Below are 25,096 nucleotides of genomic sequence, written 5' to 3' on the forward strand. Positions count from 1 at the left end.
TCTGAGGTTGAATGACCCCTGAAGCCGATCCCCTTGTGGATGTCCTGGGAATCATTTGTTTGACTTTGGTATGACCCTCATCTGAATCTGAATCTCAAAGACAAATGGATTAGAGCACTTAGTCGTGGGAGCCCCAGTCCAAAGCCAGAGCTTTAGTGCTTTTGTTGCAAGCAAATGAAACTGAGGAAACAGCTTCTTATGGGCCATCTGCTTCTTTATAGAACAAGCAGTGCTAACAACAAGCCTTGTCTCCCTAGGAAGTGTTGACAGACAGAAGCAGCTTTCCCCACATGTGTGTGGAGCCTCCACAGCTTCTTTACCTTTTCCTAACATAATACCTGCCAAGTTAAAACAATAAATTAAACAGTAGCCTTGTTCTTTGCGGACTAAGAAATCTATATGGCCGAACCATAAAAGCAAGACAAGTAAAAACTTTCATCCTTGTGTCCTTGTGTGCCTGCTTAGTTGTGTCCGACTCTTTGAGACCCCATGGACTGTAGCACACAAGGCTCCTCTGTCCATGGCATTTTCCAGGCAAGAATACTGGAGTGGTTTGCCATTTCCATCTCCAGGGAATCTTCCTGACCCAGGATTTGAAACTGCATCTCCTGTATCTCCTGCATTGGCAGGTGGATTCTTTACCAACTGCACCATCTGAGAAACAAAAACTTTAGAGCTGCTCTAAAAATATTCAAATGTGAAAATCAGCAGGAAGACTTGCATTGTCACTGTAAATAGCATTCAGCTGTGTGTAAATTTACCCAAGGTTTTTGTCACTTATGTATAACTCTTCTAAAGACTGTCATGGAGATTTTAGGACTAGAATAAGTCCTTGGTAAATTTGCTAGTAACTCTAGTTCATTGTTAAGTCCTTGTGGATGGATTGTATTGGCCCAATATTAATATGGAGGGAGAGAGTAAAAACAAATAGCCCAGACCTCTAGAGGAGAGTCTTCCATTGGCTTGTTCCATCAACTGGTCACCTTAAAAGTCATCCTGTGAAGAACTGCCTTTCTGTAGACCGGCTGAGGGAGAAATGAAAGTGTCAGAGAAGGTCATGGGCTGCTGAACGATTCTTATTAACTCATGGTCATAGAGCAGAGGCCAACCAAGGATGAAGGGGATGTAAGAAATAGGAATTAAAAAATTATAAGAGAGTTTATTGTATGTGATGGCATTGTCATCTAAAGACTGGTAATATCTGATTATTGTTCTATGCTGAAATTTCAGACTAAAATTCTTATTCCAAACCAAGACAGAAATTAATATGTACTATTTTTACAGCATTTGTGTCTTGGCTTGATTTAACCCAGAAGCAACACTGAGACAAGGACTTGGGTGCAAGTAGTTTATTTGAGAGGCAGTAAGCACATGTAGATGTTCAAGCTGGTTTTAGAAAAGGCAGAGGAACCAGCGATCAAATTGCCAACATCCACTGGATCTTCGAAAAAGTGAGAGAGTGCCAGAAAAACATCTACTTCTGCTTTATTGACTATGCCAAAGCCTTTGACTGTGTGGATCACAATAAACTGAAAAATTCTTCAAGAGATGGGAATACCAGATCACCTGACCTGCCTCTTGAGAAATCTGTATCCAGGTCAAGAAGCAGCAGTTAGTACTGGGCATGGAACAACGGCCTGGTTCCAAATTGGGAAAGGAGTACGTCAAGGCTGTATATTGTCAGCCTGCTTATTTAACTTATATGCAGAGCACATAATGAGAAATGCTGGACTGGATGAAGCCCAAGCTGGAATCAAGATTGCCAGGAGAAATATCAGTAACCTCAGATATGCAGATGACACCACCCTTATGGCAGAAAGTGAAGAAGAACTAAAGAGCCTCTTGATGAAAGTGAAAGGGGAGAGTAAAAAAGTTGGCTTAAAGCTCAACATTCAGAAAACTAAGATCAAGGCATCTGGTCCCATCACTTCATGGGAAATAGATGGGGAAACAATGGCTACAGTGTCAGACTTTATTTTTTTGGGCTCCAAAATAACTGCAGATGGTGATTGCAGGGATGAAATCAAAAGACGCTTGCTCCTTGGGAAAAAAAAGTTATGACCAACCTAGACAGCATATTAAAAAGCAGAGACATTACTTTGCCAATAAAAGTCTGTCTAGTCAAAGCTTTGCGTTTTCCAGTAGTCATGTATGGATGTGAGAGTGGACAATAAAGAAAGCTGAGTGCCGAAGAATTGATGCTTTTGAACTGTGGTGTTGGAGAAGACTCTTTAGAGTCCCTTGGACTGCAAGGAGATCCAACCAGTCCATCCTAAAGGAAATCAGTCCTGAATATTCATTGGAAGGACTGATGCTGAAGCTGAAACTCCAATACTTAGGCTACCTGATTCAAAGAACTGACTCACTAAAAAAGACCCTCATACTGGGAAAGATTGAAGGTGGGAGGAGAAGGGGACACAGAGAATGAGATGTTTGGATGGCATCACTGCCTCAATGGACATAAGTTGAGCAAGCTCCAGGAGTTGGTGATGGACAAGGAGGCCTGGCGTGCTGCAGTACATGGGGTTGCAAAGAGTCAGACATGACTGAGTGACTGAACTGAACTGAATCACTTATAATGAGTATGCTACTCATCCTAGCATTAAATTTTACGATAAGCAGTCAGGTATATACACATTGTTCTTTGAAGAGCTTGCTTTTAAACATTTATAGGGCATGGATTTGATCCCTGGTCTGGGAAGATCCCACATATCATGGAGCAACTAAGCCTGGGCACCACAGCTGTTGAGCCTGTGCTGTAGAGCCTGGGAGTCGCAACTCCTTCGCCCACATGCTGCAGCTACTGAAGCTGGTGTGCCTTAGGGTCCCTGCTGGGCAGCAAGAGGACCCTCTGCAATAAGAAGCCCACACACTGCAACTAGAAAGTAGTCTCCAGTTTCCACAACTAGAGCAAAAAGCCCACGCAGCAACAAAGACCCAGCACAGCCAAAAATAAACAAATGAAATGATTTTAAAAAGCGACCTTTTTTTTTCTGAAAAGTAAGAACTAAAATGATGAAGCATTGAATATGAAGGAGACAGAAAGAGCCAGAAGGGATCCTCTGATGAGAGTCTATATGCTATGATCTAACCAGTGGTTAGATTGTCTCATGTGTACTTGGTTCATTAACCCCCCACTAAACCCACTATTGTCTGGTCCATATTTCAATATCAGAACCATTCCCTCATATAAATGACTTTGTTGGCATGTGATGTTTTTACATCCCTTGTAAAGGGTCCCTTTCGTTTCTCCTGAAAATTTCTATCACTTCATCATTCAGTCTGAATTGCCTTATATTCCTCTTAATGGGCTTATCTCCAAAGGGTATGAGCTAGATACATCTTTGAATGTATGTGACATGCTTTCTTTATGTCCTTTCTTATTTGCTTTTTCTGGGTTTATTTCAATCCAAGATTATTGGAGGCTCTTCAGATTTAACTTCCAACACTTCCTAGTTTGGGCTTGGTTTTTTAAACCATCTTGACAGTCTCTAAGTGTACAGATCAGTGGTGTTAAGTTCATTCATGTTGCGCAACTGATCTCCAGAAACTTTTCATCTTGTGAAACTGAAACTCTATACACATTAAATAACAACTTCCTCTTTCCTTTTTAGGTTTGATTTTACATTAAGGAATAGCAACATGAAACAAAACAAATCTCAAGGAAGGAAACAGCTCCCAATTCCTAGACTTTGTTTTATGTAAAGATGGAGATGTTAGGATGGTTATTTTTAAATTATGGAAAAAAGGCAAAAGATTTATTCGATCTGAAGAGAAACCAAGATATTTTCTTTTTTGAGAACATTTTATTGAAGTATAGTTGATTTACAATGCTGTGTTAATTTGTACTGTACAGCAAACTGACTGAGTTTTATATATATATATATGATATATATATTATATAATAATATATATCTATTCTTTCTCATATCCTTTTCCATTGTGGTTTCTCATAGGATGTTGAATATAGTTCTCTGTGCTATGCAGTAGGACTGTGTTGTTTATCTATTTCTATATAATGGTTTGCATCTGCTAATCCCAAACTCCCAATCCTTCCCTCTTCTACCCCTCACTCCCTTGCCAACTACAAATATGTTCTCTATATCTGTAAATCAGTTATTGTTTTGTGGATATGTTCATTTGTATCATATTTTAGATTCCACATATAAGTTATATCACGTGGTAAATTACAGAGAAAAAGCTCGTCTGTTAGAAATTCTAATCTCTTTGGATGCAACAGTCATCACATATTGATATCAATATCTATATCTGTGTGTGTGTGTGTTCAGTCACTCAGTTGTGTCAGATTCTTTGAGATCCCAAGGACAGCAACCTTCTAGGCTCCTCTGTCCATAGAAAATTTTTTTCAGGCAAGAATACTGAAGTGGTGTGCCATTTCCTTCTCCAGGGGTTCTTTCTGATTCAGGGATAGAACCCATGCCTCCTGCATCTCCTGCATTGGCAGGTGGATTCTTTACCACTGAGCTACCTTGGGAAGCCCATATCTATATCTATGTCTACGTTTATATCTAAATCTATATCATCTATATCTCTACTGATTGAATGATACACGGCCTCTGAATCATCAATATTTTAAATAAAAGACCATGATAGCCATGAATGATGTGCAGCACACAGGACCCAGACCATTTTTGCAGGAATTCTAAACGTATTTGTAGTCACAACACCCACTCCTCCTGGTGTTCTAACTTTATGTGATTTCTATCTATGAGACAGCCCTACATCTTTGCATTCCCAGAGGAAGCCTGCCATCTGTTCATCAAACTTAGAGTAGTTGGAGGGAGCAGCTGCAGTTTCTATCTGGATTTGAATGTGTGTGTGTTAGTCATTAAGAAAAAAATTTATGCTCATTTATGTTTTGAGCCATAACTGTGCCATCAGTTGACTCCAACAAAACTGTCAATGCCAGTCTCAAGTGAGCAAGCTCTGAGTTCTATAAGCTGACAATACTTTCCTGGTAGACTTTGGGCAACTCATATCAAAATCTTTCTAGTTGTCTCCACCTAAAAATGGAAAGCTATTTTTTTTTTAATTCACCTTTTCTTCTTGTCGAGAATAAAGAGGTAGCTCTTTGATCTCCTTCCTTATTGTTTCAAATAGAGTAACAAGTTCAGCTCTGGGAGCCAAGTTCTCCTTGAAGAGAGAGTCTAGGAAAGTATCATGGGAGGAGCCTTGGGGATCCAGTGGTCCAGTGTTCCTCAGGCTTCAGAATTGCATATAATCTTGCCATTTTTTCTTTATTGTGGTATGGTTGCTTTACAATGGTTGTATTATTTTTGGCTGTACAGTGAAATGAATCAGCTATATGTACACATATATATCCTCTCCTTCTTGGACTTCCTCCTATCTCCACCCCATCCCACTCTTCTAGGTCATCACAGAGCACCAAACTGACCTCCCTGTACATTAGGTTCCCACTAGCTATCTATTTTACACATGGTACTGTATATATGTCAACCCCAGTCTCCCAGTTCAACCCCACCATGTCCACACACCTGTTCTCTACATCTGCATCTCTATTCATGCCCTGCAAATAGGTTCATCTATGCACTTGCTAATTTTTGCAGTATCTTTATTGTTCAGTCATTAAGTCATATCCAACTCTTTGTGACCCCATGAACTGCAGCACGCCAGGCTTCCTTGTCCTTCACTGTCTCCTGGAGTTTGATCAAACTCGTGTCCATTGAGTCAGTGATGCCATCCATCCTATTCTTAAAATAAATATTAATGGATTGTGTTCCACCTAAAATTAGTGTCTCACTTATCATATTTTGGGAAACACTGATCTAAGCCAGCTCCATCAATTTGTACATGTGGAAACTGAGCTTCAGAAACTATAAGCGACTTAATAAATCCTTTAGCTAATTAGAATCCAGAGTTTAGGACTTTGATTTTGTCAGGTGTGGAAAAGTAAGTACGAAAAGCACTCTGGGTGGCAAATGTATTTGGAATTGAATTAGGAGAATCTGGGGAGATGAGATAGCTGAGAAACATAGTTTGGGAAAATTGTGGAGGAACTTGGATGCTAGGTGTAGGAGTAGAAACTTCTCTTTGGTTTAAGACGTCTTAACCCTGGGATCCAAGGAACATCTAAGATTGTATGTGAAGTTTAGTGGATTTATGCACATGGGTGTTTGAGTGGTACAGGAAGAGTCCTCCATAAAAAGTTAACAACTACTTCTCTCAGCATTGGAAGCTATTTTGGTTGTCAAATAGGGGAGTAGGCATGTTTTAGAAAGATCACTCTGGTACAAATTGAGAAATAGAATGGGGCGAGGATAGGCTGAAAGAGAGGCAACAGATGACAACTGAAGCCATCCCAGCCAAGGCCTTTCAGGAACACAGATGTAGGTAATAGTGAACCAGAGAGGACTTAACCTTTGTGTTCTTCTATATTCTGAGGATTACCCAAGGAAACAAACTGAGTGAGAAAGTCACGTAGTGTAAATATCATCCAAACAACTCTTGATGTTTTGTGTGTGTGATTAGGGGTGAAGGGTAGGGCAAAGAAGGGAGAGGGAAAGATGGGGAAAGGAGGAGCTTCTGCATCATGGGAAAGCTGCTTATTTTGCAAGTAATAGGGGCACATGGGGAGGGAAGTTTTCTGTTGCTTTTGCCTTAGGGTTAATAATTTTAAAGCAACTGTTAACACCTACACTTTGAGAGTGCTATAGTGCCCTGAAGGTGAAATATTTAACAAACAAAGTAGTCCCATGAGTCCCCTGCCATGCTGGGTGCTTCTGAAGCTTCTTTCACTTGGAAGGCACAACTGAAAAAAATTATTTCTGTTGAAACATTGAGCAATGCAGAATGAGGATTTTTTTCATTCATTTACCAAATGTTTGTGGAGCATCTATTATGCTCATGGCTCTGATGGGCACTAGAGCTGCAGAGACAGAGCAGTCTCAGTCCTTATCTTTAAGAAGCTTTCAGTATATTAGGAGTAGCAAAATGAATACATGTATCTACATACACATGTGGACACATTACATAGCAAGTTAAATTAAGAAATAAAGAGTCATACATCTGATGATTTATTATATGTCATCTTGTGATAACTTTTCTTAGGAGGAGCACCAGCGCTTTTATCCTCCCCAGAGATCATTATCCTAATTTTTCATTGCAGTTTTATTGAAAAACTGAAAAAAAAACTAAAACAAAAACAGACTATATAAGGGATGATAGAGAAGAGTGAACATAGAAGGAGACAGTCACTCTGGGACTTACTGATTAATGACAGAGCCTTCAGTTTGAATAAATAGCTTTGCATCTACCTCAGATTGTTACTGATGGAAAGCCACGAAATTATTATTTAATACGTTGGAGGTGACATCTATGTTCAAGAGACTGCTTCATAAATAACAGGCTCCCATAAATAATGAAGAACTAGTCTGCTTTAGAAAATTGCAACTGAGAGTCTTAAGTGGCTCAGAGTGAGAGAAGATAAAAGGCAGAACATTCAGTAAAGCCATTCGTGGCTGGGGTGACTGGACTTAGGAAATGATGATGGAGGAGGCCATGGTGGGTAACCAAAAGCTAAGATTGAAGTTCAGGGAATGTAGGCAAAAATTCACTCTGGGAAAAATCTCAAATAGATTTTCTCTTCTTCAAATACAAGAGATCAAATATCGCTATGAGCTTTTTCAACTTCTCAGCAATACCTTTAATATCTTTCTCCAAGATGTTGTTTGCAGCTGACCTTCTGTGTTACCATCCTCATGACTGCAGGAGGAAGTCTTCATAATGACATTGACATGAATAATGTTAAGCTCAGGATGTTCATGGTATGTGCATCTGTCAGCTATTGCTGCAAAACAAATTACTCCAAAACTAAGTGGTCAGCAATGACAGCCACTTAATATTATAGCTTTTATATCTGCAGACTAGCTCTGGGTTTGGCAGGAGGTTAGATTTGAGTGGAGTGGCTCTACTCCATGTGATTCTCCTCCCCTTGGGAAATATCTAGATATGTACTTTTCATGGTGATGGCAGAGGTCCAACAAGACAAGTAGAAAGTGCTCAAGGTCTCTGAGGACTTAGGCACATAATTACTTCCTCCTCATTCTATTGGCCACAGTAAGTCATATGGCCTTTGGACTGCAAGGAGATCAAACCAGTCAATCCTAAAGGAGATCAACCCCAAATATTCATTGGAAGGACTGAAGCTGAAGCTGAAACTCCGATACTTTGGCCATCTGATGCAAAGAGCTAACTCATTGGAAAAGACTCTGATGCTGGGAAAGACTGAAGGCAAAAGGAGGAGAGGCGGTAGAAGATGAGATGGTTAGATAGCATCACCAAGTCAATGGTCATAAGTTTGAGCAAACTCTGGGAGAGTGAAGGATGGGGGAGACTGGCGTGCTGCAGTCTATGAGTCACAAGGAGTCAGATACTACTTAGTGACTGAGCAACAACAAAAATCAGAGATCAAATTGCCAACATCTGCTGGATCATTGAAACAGCAAGAGAGTTCCAGAAAAACATCTACCTCTGCTTTATTGACTATTCAAAGCCTTTGACTGTGTGGATCACAATAAACTGTGGAAAATTCTGAAAGAGATGGGAATACCAGACCATCTGACCTGTCTCTTGAGAAACCTGTATGCAGATCAGAAAGCAACAGTTATAACTGGACATGGAACAACAGACTGGTTCCAAATAGGAAAAGGGGTATGTCAAGGCTGTATATTGTCAGCCTGCTTATTTAACATATATGCAGAGTACATCATGAGAAACGCTGGGCTGGAAGAAACACAAGCTGGAATCAAGATTGCTGGGAGAAATATCAATAACCTCAGATATGCAGATGACACCACCCTTATGGCAGAAAGTGAAGAAGAACTAAAAAGCCTCTTGATGAAAGTGAAAGAGGAGAGCGAAAAAGTTGGCTTAAAGCTCAACGTTCAGAAAACTAAGATCATGGCATCTGGTCCCATCACTTCATGGGAAGTAGATGGGGAAACAGTGGAAACAGTGTCAGACTTTATTTTTTGGGGCTCCAAAATCACTGCTGATGGTGATTGCAGCCATGAAATTAAAAGACGCTTACTCCTTGGAAGGAAGGTTATGGCCAACCTAGGTAGCATATTTAAAAGCAGAAGCATTACTTTGCCAACAAAAGTCCGTCTAGTCAAGGCTATGGTTTTTCCAGTGGTCATGTATGGATGTGAGAGTTGGACAGTGAAGAAAGCTGAGCGCCAAAGAATTGATGCTTTTGAATTGTGGTGTTGGAGAAGACTCTTGAGAGTCCCTTGGACTGCAAGAAGATCCAACCAGTCCATCCGAAAGGAGATTAGTCCTGGGTGTTCATTGGAAGGACTGATGTTGAAGCTGAAACTCCAATACTTTGGCCACCTCATGCGAGGAGTTGACTTATTGGAAAAGACCCTGTTGCTGGGAAGGACTGGGGGCAGGAGGAGAAGGGGACGTCAGAGGATGAGATGGCTGGATGGCATCACCGACTCGATGGACATGGGTTTGGGTACACTCCGAGAGTTGGTGATGGACAGGGAGGCCTGGTGTGCTGCGGTTCATGGGGTCGCAGAGAGTCGGACACGACTGAGCGATTGAACTGAACTGAACAACAGCAAATCATATGGCTAAACTCAAAGTGAAGGAGTGAGAAGATACACTCTGTCTACATAATGGGAGGAAGTATGAAGTTATATGCAAAGGGTGTGGATATAGGGAAGTGAATATAGGGTGGTGAACAATCAGGGGATATTTTTATGTCAAGATGAGAAAGACTTGGACACAAATCTCAGCTCTATTGTCTATCATTAAATGCCTCAGAGAGGTTGCTTAATCTTTCTGAGTCTTCGTTTACTCACCTTTAAAACTAAATAATAAAATATTTAAATTTTGTTTATAAAACTTATGGGACTTAAATGATCTTTTCTTCTTTTTCCTATTTTATGTATAATGGCCATATGTCTGCTATCATCAGATTCTTGTAATGATGCTCATATCCACTCTTCTATGCTCCTCAGGACTGCCTCTATTACCTTTCAAAGATATGTTACTGACAAAAAACAAGGAAAAAAGGAGAAGCTGGAATAGTTCTCCAGGAATGTAGCATCTAATGATCCTAAACTGGGTAGATGAAGACATTTCCGTCTGGGCTTCAGGTGACTGTCAACATCATATAATAGCTCATGCTCCTACCTGTAAACCTGAAGGATTTACTTTCTTGAATAGTTAGTATGTTTCCAATATGTCTTCCTATGATTAATATCAGAAAACTATTCGATATCAGCAATGACAATAATGTAAGCTCTACTTCCTGGCCCACTTCAATGTGAGGTCTTCTATGGAATGTATAACTTCTGGATCATTTTGTGAAGGTCTCCTAGGAAAATAGTAAAATTCAGTGATTAGAAACTCATTAAATTAAGTATCTAACTGTGTCCTATCTTTCATCTTGTTCTCTCGTAGCTCAGTTGGTAAAGAATCTCCTGCAATTCAGGAGACCCGGGTTTGATTCCTGGGTCCAGAAGGATTCCTGGTCCTTTCCCCTGGAAAAGAAATGGCAACACACTCCAGTATTCTTGTCTGGAAAATCCCATGGACAGAGGAGCCTGGGGGGATTTAGTCCACGGGGTTGCAAGAGTCGGGCATGACATAGTGACTAAACCACCACCACCACCAATCCTCAAAACAATTCTGGAAGGTACATACTTATTTTACACATGCAGACATTTAGGCTTAGAGAGGCTGGGTAACTAGCTCAAGGTCATATAATCAGTTAGTTGTAGTAGCTATTCTCACAGTTCAGTTCAGTTCAGCCACTCAATCATGTCTGACGCTTTGCAGCTCCATGGACTGCAGTATGCCAGGCTTCCTTGTCCATCACCAACTCCCGGAGCTTACTCAAACTCATGTCCATTGAGTCGGTGATGCCATCCAACCATCTCATCTTCTGTCATCCCCGTTTCCTCTAGCCTTCAATCTTTCCCAGCATCAGAGTCTTTTCCAATGAGTCAGTTCTTTGCATCAGGTGGCCAAAATGTTGGAGTGTCAGCTTCAGTATCAGTCCTTCCAATGAATATTCAGGACTGATTTGCTTTAGGATTGACTGGTTGGATCTCCTTGAAGTCCAAGGGACTCTTAAGAGTCTTCTCCAACACCACGGTTCAAAAGCATCAATTCTTCGGCACTTAACCTTCTTTATGGTCCAACTTTCACATCCATACATGATTAGTGGGAAAACCATAGCTTTGACTAGATAGACCTTTGTTGGCAAAGTAATATCTCTGCTTTTTATATGTTGTCTAGGTTGGTCATAGCTTTTATTCCAAGGAGCAAGGGTCTTTTAATTTTATGGCTGCAGTCACCATCGGCAGTGATTTTGGGGCCCCCCAAAATAAAGTCTGTCACTGTTTCCTTTGTTTCCCCATCTATTTGCCATGAAGTGATGGGACCAGATGCCATGATCTTAGTTTTCTGAATGTTGAGTTTTAAGCCAACTTTTTCACTCTCTTCTTTCTTTATCATCAAGAGGCTCTTTAGTTCTTCACTTTCTGCCATAAGGGTGGTGTCATCTGCATATCTGAGGTTATTGATATTTCTTCCAGCAATCTTGATTCCAGCATGTGCTTCATCCAGCTCAGTATTTCTCATGATGCACTCTGCATATAAGTTAAATTAGCAGGGTGACAATATACAGCCTTGATATACTTCTTTCCCAATTTGGAACCAATCTGTTGTCCCATGTCCAGTTCTAACTGTTGTTTCTTGACCTGCATACAGATTTCTCAGGAGGCAGGTAAGGTGGTCTGGTATTCCCATCTTTTTCAGAATTTTCCACAGTTTGTTGTGATCCACACAGTCAAAGGCTTTGGCCTAGTCAATAAACATAAGTAAATGTTTCAGATGTGAGCTAGCCTCACATACAGATCTAATTCTAAAGTCTGTTATTAAGTGCTTAACAAAAATCTGGAGTTGAATTCTCCAGTGGCTCAGACAGCAAAGAATCTGCCTGCAATGCAGGAGACCCAGGTTCGAGCCAGGGTGGGGAATATCCCCTGGAGGAGGAAATGGCAACCCACTCCAGTATTCTTGCCTGGGGAATCCCATGGACAGAGGAGCCTGGTGGGCCACAATTGATGGGGTTGCAGAGTTGGACATGACTGAGTGACTAACACTTTCACTTTTCAAATTACAGATATTATCTTTGATGTCAAAAAGAAAAAATACAACCTATCACCAAACGCTAAATACAATGAGTGTCACAAACATTCAAGTCACAGTAATTTTGCTTGTCTGTAAAACAATTTAAGGCCCATTTGGAAATGATTTGAATAATCCCGTTCACTTTTTAAATCAGGGGGAATCCTGAACTTATACTTTCCTCTTTACTTTGTGAATTTCCCTGAGGCAAGTAGAAGCCTTCTAAATTATTTGGCGTCTTAGGCTATATGCCAAATTGAGATCATTCTTTTCCAAAATGGCCATTTCAGCAAGTAAAGATTTGAAAGCATGGCTAAAGATTTTTAAAATGATAATCTGGTAGAAGAGACATCTCTCTAAAGTATTTCTCTGTTTCTCTCTCTCTCTTTCTCTTTTAATCTTTGCTTTCCAACATCTCTCTTTTAGTTTCTTTCTTGCACCAACTCCTCACTCAAGGAAGTTAGAAAGTTAGATTTGGGAGTCTGAGTATGGAAGTGATTTGAAGTAATGAGCTTTGTCTTGGGCCAACTGGTAGACCCCCTGGGGTCTTACCTTCTTTGATCTCTTGAGCAAATGCCCAACATACCCTGTGTGGTTGAACCCAATAGTGGAAGGAGCAAGAAAAGTTATTGAAATGTGAAGATTTATAGGAGAGCACAGAGTGGAGAAGTATTTGTACCCAGAATATGCCAAATATAGGATGAGTGAGCTCCGACTGCTGAGAACCAGATCTAGTTCTTAAAAGTAAATAGGGAACAAATTGTTTTCTTCTTGGATTTCATGGCATTATAGTCCTGGTCCTACTCTTGTCTCCCTTTCAGTCCTGTACTTTCTTTTCAGTTCACTTTACATTTATTTTGTTGAGAAATCTTATCTACTAACAAAGTTTTGCATATAATTTATGACCCAACAATGTAATGTCTTTTTCTGTCTCTAGCTTGGATCTTCCTTCTAAACGTCAGCTCCCCATATACAACTGCCAAACTGATCGCCCCACCCAGGTACCTCACAGGCATCTTAAATGCTACATGTTTGGAACTTGCTTATCCTCTTTCATCTGCCCATTTTGTCCTTGTGATGTCTTAATAAATGCTAACTCCATCTACCTGGTTGCTCATGCCAGAAATCCAGGAGTCATTCTTTCCCCTTACTTTCTCTTTTAAAACAATTTATTCCAGCTATAATACAGGTTTCTCTGGCATGATTCAGAGCCCATTACCAAAACATTCTGTTGTACTTTTCTGTCTGATTTACACATCTGTGCAATTTCTGGCACCAGAGCATTATCTGAGTTTGGACCAGACAGTGGTGATAAAATGAGTGGCATAACTTTAAAAATAGTTAAAACAAGAGACCACTGTGTTTCTAAGACAAATGCTCTCATTATTACTTCAGATTTGGGTGATAAATTAGAATCATTACCACTTAAAATTTTAAATATTATTTAAAATTTAATATTATGTTAATATTCAGATGACAGATTCTTGCTGTAAGTGCAGTTGTCAGAAAGAACATACATTGATAAGGGCTGTCATTAAGGCCTGTAACTGTGACTTGCAAATCAGTCATTGGTTAAATGGCTATGCTCCTTATTAATGGATTTAGTGCCATGGTCTGTGTTTTTCTCTAGTTTTTCACTCCCTTTGTGTGGATGTTTCAACTTCAGAGTGGTGGATAGAGGCTGTGCTTGTGCCTCATGCCATTTTTGCTGAACTCAAGTGCTAAATGGATGGTGGGTTGGTGGGGGAATGGTTGAGAGTTGGCTCAGAGCTGAGGGCAAAGAAGGGAAAGTGGAGACCTTCATATAGTGGGAGTCATCTCTGACACTTCCCACCCCACCCCCATCCACTCTTCACATCCAACCCATCACTCAACCTGGCAAAATCAAGGTCAAATCCAGCAGTCTTCCCCATCCCACCAGCCACCATGATCTCCCTGGACCACTGTAATAGTTCAGTAGCTATCTGGTGGGGGAGGGGGAGTTCTTCCCTCTTTCATTCTTGTCCACCTTGATCCATTCCTTAAACTGTAGCCAAAGTGAGCATTTAAAAAACATAAATCAAACTATTTGCTTCCTTCTTCAAATCGTTTCATGGCTCCCCACTGAACTTAGGATAGAATCCAAAATTCTTAGTGTGTCCTCCAAGGCCCTTCATCACCTCACTGATTCCCAGAATCCCTTACCAAGAGCCATCCCTTTTCCTCTTTACGCTCCAGCTATGTTTTCTTCAGTACACCCAAGGCTTCTCACCTCCAGTGGGGAGTGTGCTGTTCTTTGCCAGGATGCACTTCTCCTGTTCTCTGCAGAACTAATTAACTCCCACTCCTTGGGGCTAAGCTTAAATGACACTTCCTCAGAGGGACAGTTCCTAAGCTTATTGATCTAAATTGTCACCCTCTGTTGTAGTCTCACACAATACTTTTCTTGATAATGCTTAGCAAAACTTATAACTTCATACTTATGCAGTAATTGTCTTCCCTACCAGCCAGTGACTCTAGAGGGCAAAAGCAGTATCCACTTGGCTATCATTAGCACATGTTTAGCATGTGGTACATTGGCAATACATGTTAGTTGAAATAAAGGTAGTATAATTTTTATTATAAATTGAAATATACATTTTTTTGTGTGTACTGAAAATCTAACTTTTAGAGGGACTCTTTAAAGAATTTATCCTGTAAATTCTCATATAAAAGACATTTTTAGGTAGTGCAACCAATAATGTATGCAGTTAGATTTATAAGAAATGTGGAAATATTCATTAAATTGAGGTTAAAATTGAATATTTGCTCTTTTAAAAAAATATTTATTTATTTGGCTGCATCAGGACTTAATTGTGTCTTCAGAATCTTTTTCTGTGGCACACAGGCTCCAGAGAACATGGGCTCAGTAGTTGTAGTTTGCGGGGTTGGCTGCTCCCGCAGCAAGGAGGATCTTATTAATAGTTTCCTGACCAAGGATGGAACCTGTGTCCCCTGCATTGCAAAGCGGATTTGTAATGACTGGACCACCAGGGAAGTTCCTTTTGGCTGTGTTTTAATCAGAAAGAAATACTTGTGTAATTGGTACCTTGAAGAACAGGACTCTTAGAATATATTCAAAAAGTGTATTTTTTGTCTGTTTCAAACATATTGAGTGGAGCAAGTGTTTCCCTGCCCTGGCTTACTTTTACATACTAACAATAAAACATAATTGTACAATCAAAATTTGTTTCAATTCAGAAATTAAGATATCCAGTTCCAAGTTATGATCCAATCCTGAACTTGATTTAAAGATAAAATGTTTTCACTTCCCTGGCTGGTAATTTTCTGCGGAGAAGGGAGGGAAGGGAAGGTTTCACCCTTGTCTCTTCTTTCCCAGCCCTCCTTTCTCCAACCTTCTCTCTTCCCTTTTTGAGAATTCTTGGATGCATGTCCTGTGAGGTGGGCAATGGAAACATATATATATATATATGGAAAGGAGGAGAGACAGAGAGAGAGAGAGGAAGAAGGGGAGGGAGAGAGGAGGAAAACAGAGAGAGAGAGAGAAAAAGTTATTTTAAGGAATTGGCTCATGCTATCATGGGAGCTGGCAAGTGCTTGCTACTTGTTATCTCCTGTCATTTTGATGATAGTCACTCTAACAGTGTGAGGTAATATCTTATTGTGGTTTTTATTTACATTTCTCTGATGTTGAGCCCCTTGTCATGTTACATGTACATGTATGTCTTCTTTGGAAAAGTGTCTACTCAGTGCCATTATTCATTTTTTTTTTATTTTCTATTTTTTAATTTTACAATATTGTATTTGTTTTGCCATACATTGACATGAATCCACCATGGGTGTACACGTTTTCCCCTTCCAGAACCCCCCTTCCACCTGCCTCCCCATCCAAAGTAAGCCAGAAAGAAAAACACCAATACAGTATACTAACACATATATATATAGTATTTAGTCAATCAGTAAAGATAACCCTGTATGCGAGACATCAAAAGAGACACAGATAAATAGAACAGTGTTATGGACTCTATGGGAGAGGGCGAGGGTGGGATGATATGGGAGAAAGGCATTATCCATTTTTCAATCAGATTGTTTTGGTTTTTCTATTGAGTTGTAAGAATTCTTTATATATTTTGGATTTTAACTGCTTAGCAGATGTATGATTTGCAAATATTTTCTCCTATTCCATAGGTTGCTTTTTATTTGGTTGATTTTTTTTTTTCTATGCAGAAATGTTTTAGCTTGATGTGGTACATCTTGTTTATTTTTGCTTTGCTTTTTGGCGTCCAAAAAATCATTGAAAATACCTGTGTCAAGGAGCTGACCCCTATGTTTTCTTCTAGGAGTTTTATGCTTTTGGATCTTAAATTTAAGTCCATTTTGAGTTGATTTTTTGTGTATAGTGTAAGATAGTAGTCCAGTTTCATTCTTTTCATGTGCTATCCAGTTTCTTCAATATCATTTATTGAAAAGACTGTCATTTTCTCACTGTATATAATGGATTCTTTGTCATGAATTAATTGACTATATATTCATGGGTTTATTTCTGGGCTCATTATTCTGTTCCACTGATCTATGTGTCTGGTTTTATTCCAATACCATACTGTATCAGTTACTATAACTTTGTTATATTTTAAAATTAGGAAATGTGATATCTCTAGCTTTGTTCTTCTTTTGAAAGATTGTTTTGGCTATTGTGGGTCTTTTGTGGTTCCATATAAATTTTAGGATTGTTTGTTCTATTTCTATGAAAAAGACAGTTGGAATTTTGATAGAGATTGCATTAAACCTGTAGATTGCTATGGGTACTATGGACATTTCAACAATATATGGTCTTTCCACCCATCAGCACAGACTTTCTTTGTTTATGTGCTTTTCAATTTCTTTCATCAGTAACATGTAGTTTTCAGTGTACAGATCTCTCACCTCCTTGGTTAATTTATTGCTAAATATTTTATTCTTTTTGATGCAACTGAAAGTGGATGTTTCCTTAATTTCTCTTTCTGATAATTTGTTATAATTTAGGTATGTCAAAATCCAATCAAAGATTGAAGTTATCTGAATGGAGGTTATAGACTCTAAGGTAACTTGAATATTAACAATAATATGAGCAAATTTATGAGATGTAGGTTATGGGCCTTCTTCTTTAAATTTTGGCACTGTTGAAACTTTGACTATAAATGGGACCCTTCCTATCAGTATAACAAGACAAAGATTTAGTCCAGTCCAAGACTGATGTTCTCTGATCATTAAGAAACTTCAGCAAACTAAGGAGACAATAAATGTCGCTTCTCTCCAATTGTTTGGAAGGAGACATTTGCTTCCTTACTGGAAATGCTGGAATATTCTCTTATTCTTCGTTTACTCCTAAGGTTCATTCTTCTCTTAGCAACTTTCCTTTGTATGCTAGGAGGTTGACGCGCATCAACAGGACCAACCAGGCTCCTTTCCTTCCTAAAGTACAGACAATGCCAGAGGAGACAGATGCAAAGTGTTTTTGTCCATATCTTCCCCCCCACCCCCTACACCCGCCAGGCTTCAGATTGGTAGTGGCTGGGTTCCCCTTCCCAGACCACAGGTCCTATCAGGTGATTGTCCATTAACTACAGGTCTTACTGCATTTTGTTAACCGCTCCATTTCTTAAGACTTAGGTCTGATGTTCAGCCTGTCTTGCTAACTCTGTGGTTCTTCACCATTCTTGTAGGTTACCATCACACTTTTGTCAACAATGCCTATCTAAACTCTTCTTCATTATCCTGTTTGAATGTGCCATCTGTATCCTGCCAGCACCCTAATGGATTACATAATTGGTATCAGGAGGGGCGCCTGTAATGAGCTTTTAAAATGAGTTTCTGGGATTGAGAGTCTGACTTATTCGATGAATATAGGAATAAATGTTTTCCTTGCTGGGGGGGAATGCAACGTTGGTAATGTAGCAGCATATGATAGAGTACAAATGGAGGGCAAGGTCCTGGGAGGACAAGTTATCCAATTCTTCCAACACAATTTATTGAATATCTTTCTTCACTGATTGAAATCATCTTCTTTACCATAAACTAAATTCTTCTGTATACTGAGGTATGTTCCTGGGCTGTCTATTTTGTTCCATTTATTTAAGTAAATCTCACACAATCCCCTTATTTTATTGATCCTCTATGTGAGCCAAGGACAGAGCACTGATCCATAATCATAATAGCCTCCACTTCGAGGCTGGTACAGGCACTGTTCTATGTGCTGAGATATGTTAACTCATTTCATCGTCACAAAACCTCTATAAACAGAAGCTGTTATTATCTATGTTCCACACCAGATCCTGCAGCCTGAAAACAGAGGAGCTGAGATTTGAGCCTGGGAGGTCTGGATTCTGAGTTTGCACTCCTAACCACTATGTGATACTACCTCTAATCATCAATGAGAGCATCTCTTTGGGGGACTAAAAAGATAAAGTCCAGATGCACTGCTTCTGATGATTGAAATTAATCAGATAGAACTTAAGTAACCTAGAAAAACCGAGAGTTATGATACTCCTAGACTGTCTCTTTCAATTATCTGTTTCTCAAGTAACCTTCTAGTTACTGTCGGACTTCATTTGCATCAGACCAGCAAATCAAGTCCCAAACATTTTCTACCTGCCCATCTTCCCTGCTCTCATATCACTGAGTTAGCCAAGTAAATCCATTTTTTTTCTGCTACAGTTTTCTCACAAATTGTGACTGGCATCTGCATATTTATGAAGGTTCTATTATATTACTAGATTCTCATTGTATGATTATAGTAGATCACAGATCGCATTGATAAATGCCATGATGAGAGACATGATAATCATCAGTTTGATGGGGTAAAGTTCTCTTTCATTTTCCTAGTCCATAATACAAGGATTAGAACAACTGACTCACAGTGTTGGGGTGAATATTAGATCATGCTTGTGAGTGCAATTAATAGTGCCTGGCATATGGTAGGCATTCAAGCTGTGTTGGTAGAGTCTGAATCATTATAGGCTATGGTTATTATAGAGCTCAGACTAAAAAGAGAGAGGAGATGTGGAGCGATATATATTTATTGAGCATTTTCCATAGTTCAGGCACTATGCTTGGTGATTTATTGCATCTAGTTTGATATGGTGGGATTTGTTTTTCAGTCACTCAGTCATGTCCGACTCTTTGCAACCCTATGAGCTGCAGAACGCCAGTCTTTTCTGTCCTTCACCATCTCCCAGAGCTTGCTCAAACTCATGTCATTGAATCAGTTATGCCATCCAACCATCTTGTCCTCTATTGTCCCTTGTCCTCCTGCCTTCAATCTTTCCCAGCATCAGGGTCTTTTCTAATGAGTCAGCTCTTCGCATCAGGTGGCCAAAGTATTGGAGCTTCAGTTTCAGCATTAGTCTTTCTAATGAATATTCAGGATTGATTTCCTTTAGGATTGACTGGTTTGATCTCCTTGCAGTCCAGGGGACTCTCAAGAGTCCACGGTGAGTTTATAAGGTGATTTCCCCATGCAGTATAAAATCACGGTCCAAATATGTGCTGCTTTGACATCTGGAGAAATGAAGAAGGCAAGAGGAGGCGGGGCTTGAATATCCTAACAACAAGTTCCCCTCCCACTCTATTCCTCAGGTAAGCTTCCTAAGCCAAATAACCCTTCTTATTAGCTACTGGACCAAGTACAGTTCCCATTTCCCCAAGTAGCAGGCTGCATTTCCTGGCCAGCTCACAGTTATTCAAACCAGCCAATCACATCTTTCAATGGGAAACAGAGGGTGTGCCACCCTCTGGACACTACAAAGATTAACTCAAGCAGTCCCTGCTTTTTCAGTCTGTCACTGAATATAGTCCCCATGTGGCCTGTGAGGCATGTGATGTTCTCCCTGCATCTGAGCTCTGAGTATCTGTGATTAACAAACTGCTGTGATTCATCTGTCCTGTGTTGGGGGTTAGCCATCCCCATAGCCTGAAGACTGGAATTCCTCTTCTACCAACACAGTGAATACGAGGTGGTCCAAAACCCTAGAAGAAACTGAACTGAATGAGTCCCACTGATTACCCTAGATCATTGCTTCTCAGTCTTTAATATGGAAACGATGACCTGGAGATTTTCTTAAAATGCCTATTCTGATTTAGTAGGTCTGGAGAAGGTCTTGAGTGGAGCCTGAGATTTTGCCTTTGTAAAAAGCTCCCAGGTGATGCCGCTGCTCCTCAGACCATCCAGTGAATAATGAAGCCCCAAGGAAAAACAGAATCCAGACTAAGGAGACCTGGAATGTTCACTGCATCACTCATCAATGACCTTCCAAGTATCTGGGAATCTGGCACATCAAGGAACGACTGATAGTGCCTTCTATTAATTGGGACATTCAGTCTGAGGGATTGGAAACTGACTAGGATTTGTGTAAGATGGAACAATCCACTGGAACCAGAAGAAAGAAACTGCTTAGAAGTCACACAGCAAGGAGACTGGCAAGTAGCTGGGAGGAAAGGGACTTACCAGTCTCTGCCTTGCTCTAGCCACTCTGTGATCCAATACTACTGCTATTTTAAAGAAGGAAATATTGGTCTCCATAAAGCTTATCACTGGACTTCTAGGATTAAAAAATTTCAGTTATTTTTATTAGTTTTTTAGTAAGGTTCATTGGGAAAATGTCTCATTCAGGGAGAGGGGGAAAGGAATCAAAGGATTTGTTGCAAAGGGCCCTAATAACAAGCAAGTCAGATACTTCTCACTGAGAAAGACAGGAGGAGAAGGAGAGAAGCAGAAGGAGAAGAGCTGGATGAAATCAAATCATGTTTTCTCTTGGAAGCTTGACCTCAGTGAAAATCCAAAAGCAGAGACTCCCAAGGAGTCCTTCTGCTCCCAGGAAACGGTGCAGATTAGATTGGCCTTATGCTTAGCATACAGGCCTTGATGCTAATTTCTCTTGACCTTCTCATGTGATTCTTGTCAGCCTGGCCCTCATTTGTTAAGCTTGGTTTAATTATGTGCATAATGGCTCATTATATTTTATAAAGGAAACAGCAAAGGAAATAATTATGCAAATGAATGAGGTTTGTTGTTCACTGTGGAGTTGTGGGCTAATTGGACACTGGTACAAAAAACATCACTGCCAAACACAGTACCAGAAAGAATCCCACTAATCTCTACCTCTGAGATCTCTTTCAGCACATCAGTACCTACAAGATAAACTTAATGTCCAAGAACAAATATAAAATGCCAGAAAAACTCACCTAGTATAGACAGATAGTTTAGCAGGTCCCCAGGAAAAGAGAACAGGGCATGGTTTTCTGGACACATTTTGGCCAAGGCCATTTTGGATCTAAGCCTGATCTTTCAAATATCTGGGAATCTGGCACATCAAGGAATGACTGACAGTGCATTCTGGGAACTGGGACTTTCAACCTGAGGGATTGGAGACTGACTATTATGTGTGTAAGAGGGAATAGTCCACTGAAACCAGAAGAAAGAAACTGCTTAGAGATCAAGTGGCAAGGAGATGCACATGTAGCTGGGAGAAAAAGGACTTACCAGTCTCTGCTATGCTCTAGCCACTTTGTGATCCAATACTACTGCTATTTTAAAGAATGAAATATTGCTGAAGAGTTAACAGAAATAAGCAAATTCTTTAATCCTAATGCCTGTCTTTGAACAGGTCTCAGTAATTAATGGTCTCAGGAAACAAAGGAGTACAGGAACAGAGAAAAGGCAGTCAAACAGCAGTGCAGTGATAAAGCAGAGTCCTAGATCTTCCTCAAGAGATGATGATGTTGATCCTCCTGACTTCAATCAACTAAAGTTTGGACTCTGTGAACCTTTGTCTTAATTCTGTGCTGAATTCTCCTCTGCTCAATATGCATGTTCTCTTAGCTTAAACTTCCCCCAAATTTTGCTGTTTGGAGAGACACTACTTTGGGAAAGATCTCTGGTATCTTGGTGCAAGTAGTAAAACCTTTCTTCTCCTGATCTTTGGCTTCGTTGTGTCTATTGGCTTGACATCCATCAAGAGGCAAACCCAGTTTGGGGGTAACACTAGGGCAGGAGCTTTGATCAGAACAGCTACTCTTCCTTGCTAAAGTTGAAGGCTGACCACGCTGCCCAAGATCACGCTTCCTCAAGTAGCACCTCCTTTTGGCTTAGTCTTTGATTGCTGTCAAACAGGAAAGATTTGTGTATTTGAACCTAGTGTTCTTGCTTTGATCTCTGCTTTGGAAAGTCTCATTCACTCACTCATTCATTCGATCATTTGCCTCTTTTAATTCCATCTATTTATAGTTAAATCTTTAGCTACAAGACTCATGGAACTTGTGTCCTTCGTGTCTTAACCAGTGTCACCTCTTCTTGATATAGCTCATGTGTCACAGGTGGCCTTCTCTCAGCCTTAACTGTTCCAACCTTCTTTGATTTTTGGCCTTTTACCTACAGTTGATTAATTCTCCCCACCCCCTATGTAGCCCCTAATTCTGATTTATTAGATTAAATCAGGAATAGATATCATATGCTTCCATGTTACCCTGTATGTCTCCCTTAGGGCATTTATAACATTTTAAATTAATTACTGTTGTAAAACGACCTAGGCTCACTTGGCCATTTATAATTATATCTTCTCCAGAACTCACAAAAAACAGGGATATTACACTGAAGGCAAATCTCCTAATGGTTTCTGCACAACAAATATCATCAGGCAGGCACAAAACTCATCACACAGCCTGTTCTGTAAGCTCAATGAAATCCTAGCACTCTGTCTTTTCATGCACCCAGACCAGCTCTTAATTAAAGGGTTCATTTGAGGCAAATGTGAAAATATTCTAGCTGCAGGATTCAGCTAAATTTGAATTGGTATCAAACACTGCCTAAATGGAAGAATATGCAACCAGAAGAGATACCAAGGCCTAAGGCATCATTTCAAATGATCGATGGCTACTAGATTTGCTAGATTCCTACAGTTTTTAATGTGATGGTGGTAGAGTCTGTACAACATTATTAGTCATTTCCTAAAACTGGAAGATCATTTATTTGACAAAAAAAAAAATTATCTCCAATATCCATTATACCAAGTAACACATTTTCTGCTGTTGATCAAGTATTAATGTAACTGTTACTTTATGATAACTGTCCCTGGAGGGTGCATTTTGATTAGAGTCTTTCAAGTACCATGCCTGGAGTGTGTATTTCTGATAGAGTTGTTCGGATATTAACCAGCCACTCCCAGGATATAAATTAAAATGTCCATCTATATATCACACAGCATAAGCAATTTAAAGTAAATTGCAGACAATATAGCAATTGTTAAATTTGCAGGTTCACATTCGGTTTGCTTACTGGAATATAAGCTCCACAGAGCAGTTCAGTTCAGTTCAGTCGCTCAGTAGTGTCCAACTCTTTGTGACTCCATGGACTGTAGCTTGCCGGGCTTCCCTGTCCATCACCAATTCCTGGAATTTGCTCAAACTCATGTCCATTGAGTCGGTGATGCCATCCAATCATCTCATCCTCTGTTGTCCCCTTTTTCTGCTTTCCATTTTGCCCAGCATCAGAATCTTTTCTAATGAGTCAGTTCTTTGCATCAGGTGGCCAAAGTATTGGAGCTTCAGCTTCAGCATCAGTCCTTCCAATGAATATTCAGGGTTGATTTCCTTTAGGATTGGCTGGTTTGATCTCCTTGCAGTCCATGGGACTCTCAAGAGACTCTCAAGAGTCTTCTCCAACATCACAGTTCAAAAAGCATCAATTCTTTGGCGCTCAGCTTTCTTTATGGTCCAACTCTCACATCCATACATGGCTATTGGGGTGACTTATTCATACATATACCCAGAGTCTTTGCAGTCTTTTTCAGACCCACAGCAGGTGACCAACAAATGGTGGTTGGACTAAATGAGGTCATCTGCCAACCTCTCCCCCTTTCCTCCCAATTATGCTTTCTTACTTCCCATTTACTTATATCATTTTCTTTCTTCCCTCCCTTCCTTCCTCTCTCCCTCCCAACCTCCCTCCCTTATTTTTTTTATCTCTCTCCTTTTTGTTCTTCTTCTTCTCTCCTCTCTCTTTCTTTTGTCTTCATTTGTATTTCTCTCCTGTCATTTTCCTCTCATTTTCTCATTTTGTATGGGAAAGTTATGTGACTTCTTCAGAATTCTGACTAAATATTCTGCCATTGAAGAGCTAGTGTTTGAAGACTTGCTTCAGCTTGATTTAGTTGCTTTGAGGATTTGTATTTTCTTTGTTTCCTGATCATAAAAGGAGAACAGTAGTGATGCCTCGGTCAGGGGGCTGTTGTGAGAACTGGAGTATTGCCAGCATGCTTAATTCTCCACCCCCACCCCCACCTCTAACTTAGCCCTAGTCCCCATTTCATTAATTACCAGCTTAGCTTAATTTCCTCAGCCATGATGTCATTCATTTCTTTCTCTAAATGGTCTTGAGAAAGTGAAAGTGTAGAATCTTTGCTGGCTGTGTTTGTGTGTGTGTGTGAGATGTGTGGGGTAGGGGCTGGCAGTCAAGGAGAATTGCTTTGCTCCACTCTCTTCTTTTCTTCCAAGCTGAGTTCTCTTAGACAAGTCAGTTGACCCCTTTCAGCTTTTGTTTTCCTACCTGTGAGAGAGAGTTCTCACATAGGTGTCGTGAGGATGGAATAAGATTAGTATTTGTGAAGACAGCTGGTCCAGATAGATGCTCAACAAGGGTGAATGGAATTAAAAACGATCTTTTCTAACCAATTGTAATATCAAGGTTCAGCCAGGAAGTTGACCTTTCTGAGCTATGGATGAGGAATAATTACAAGAGGTGGACCCTACAGAATTGTAGGAGGCTTGGAAAGTGCAGGTATGAAGGCTGAGTTGGAAGATTGCAGAAGACATCAACCAGTCAATCTGAAAGCCAGGCATAGCCAGCTGCCAAAGTGGGACTGAAAGGGGAGCTGATGGGAGGGATGTGAGGAGCTAT

This window comes from Giraffa tippelskirchi, chromosome 1 (genome assembly GCF_054371585.1).
Source record: "Giraffa tippelskirchi isolate mGirTip1 chromosome 1, T2T-mGirTip1v1.2.pri, whole genome shotgun sequence".
NCBI lineage: Eukaryota > Metazoa > Chordata > Mammalia > Artiodactyla > Giraffidae > Giraffa > Giraffa tippelskirchi.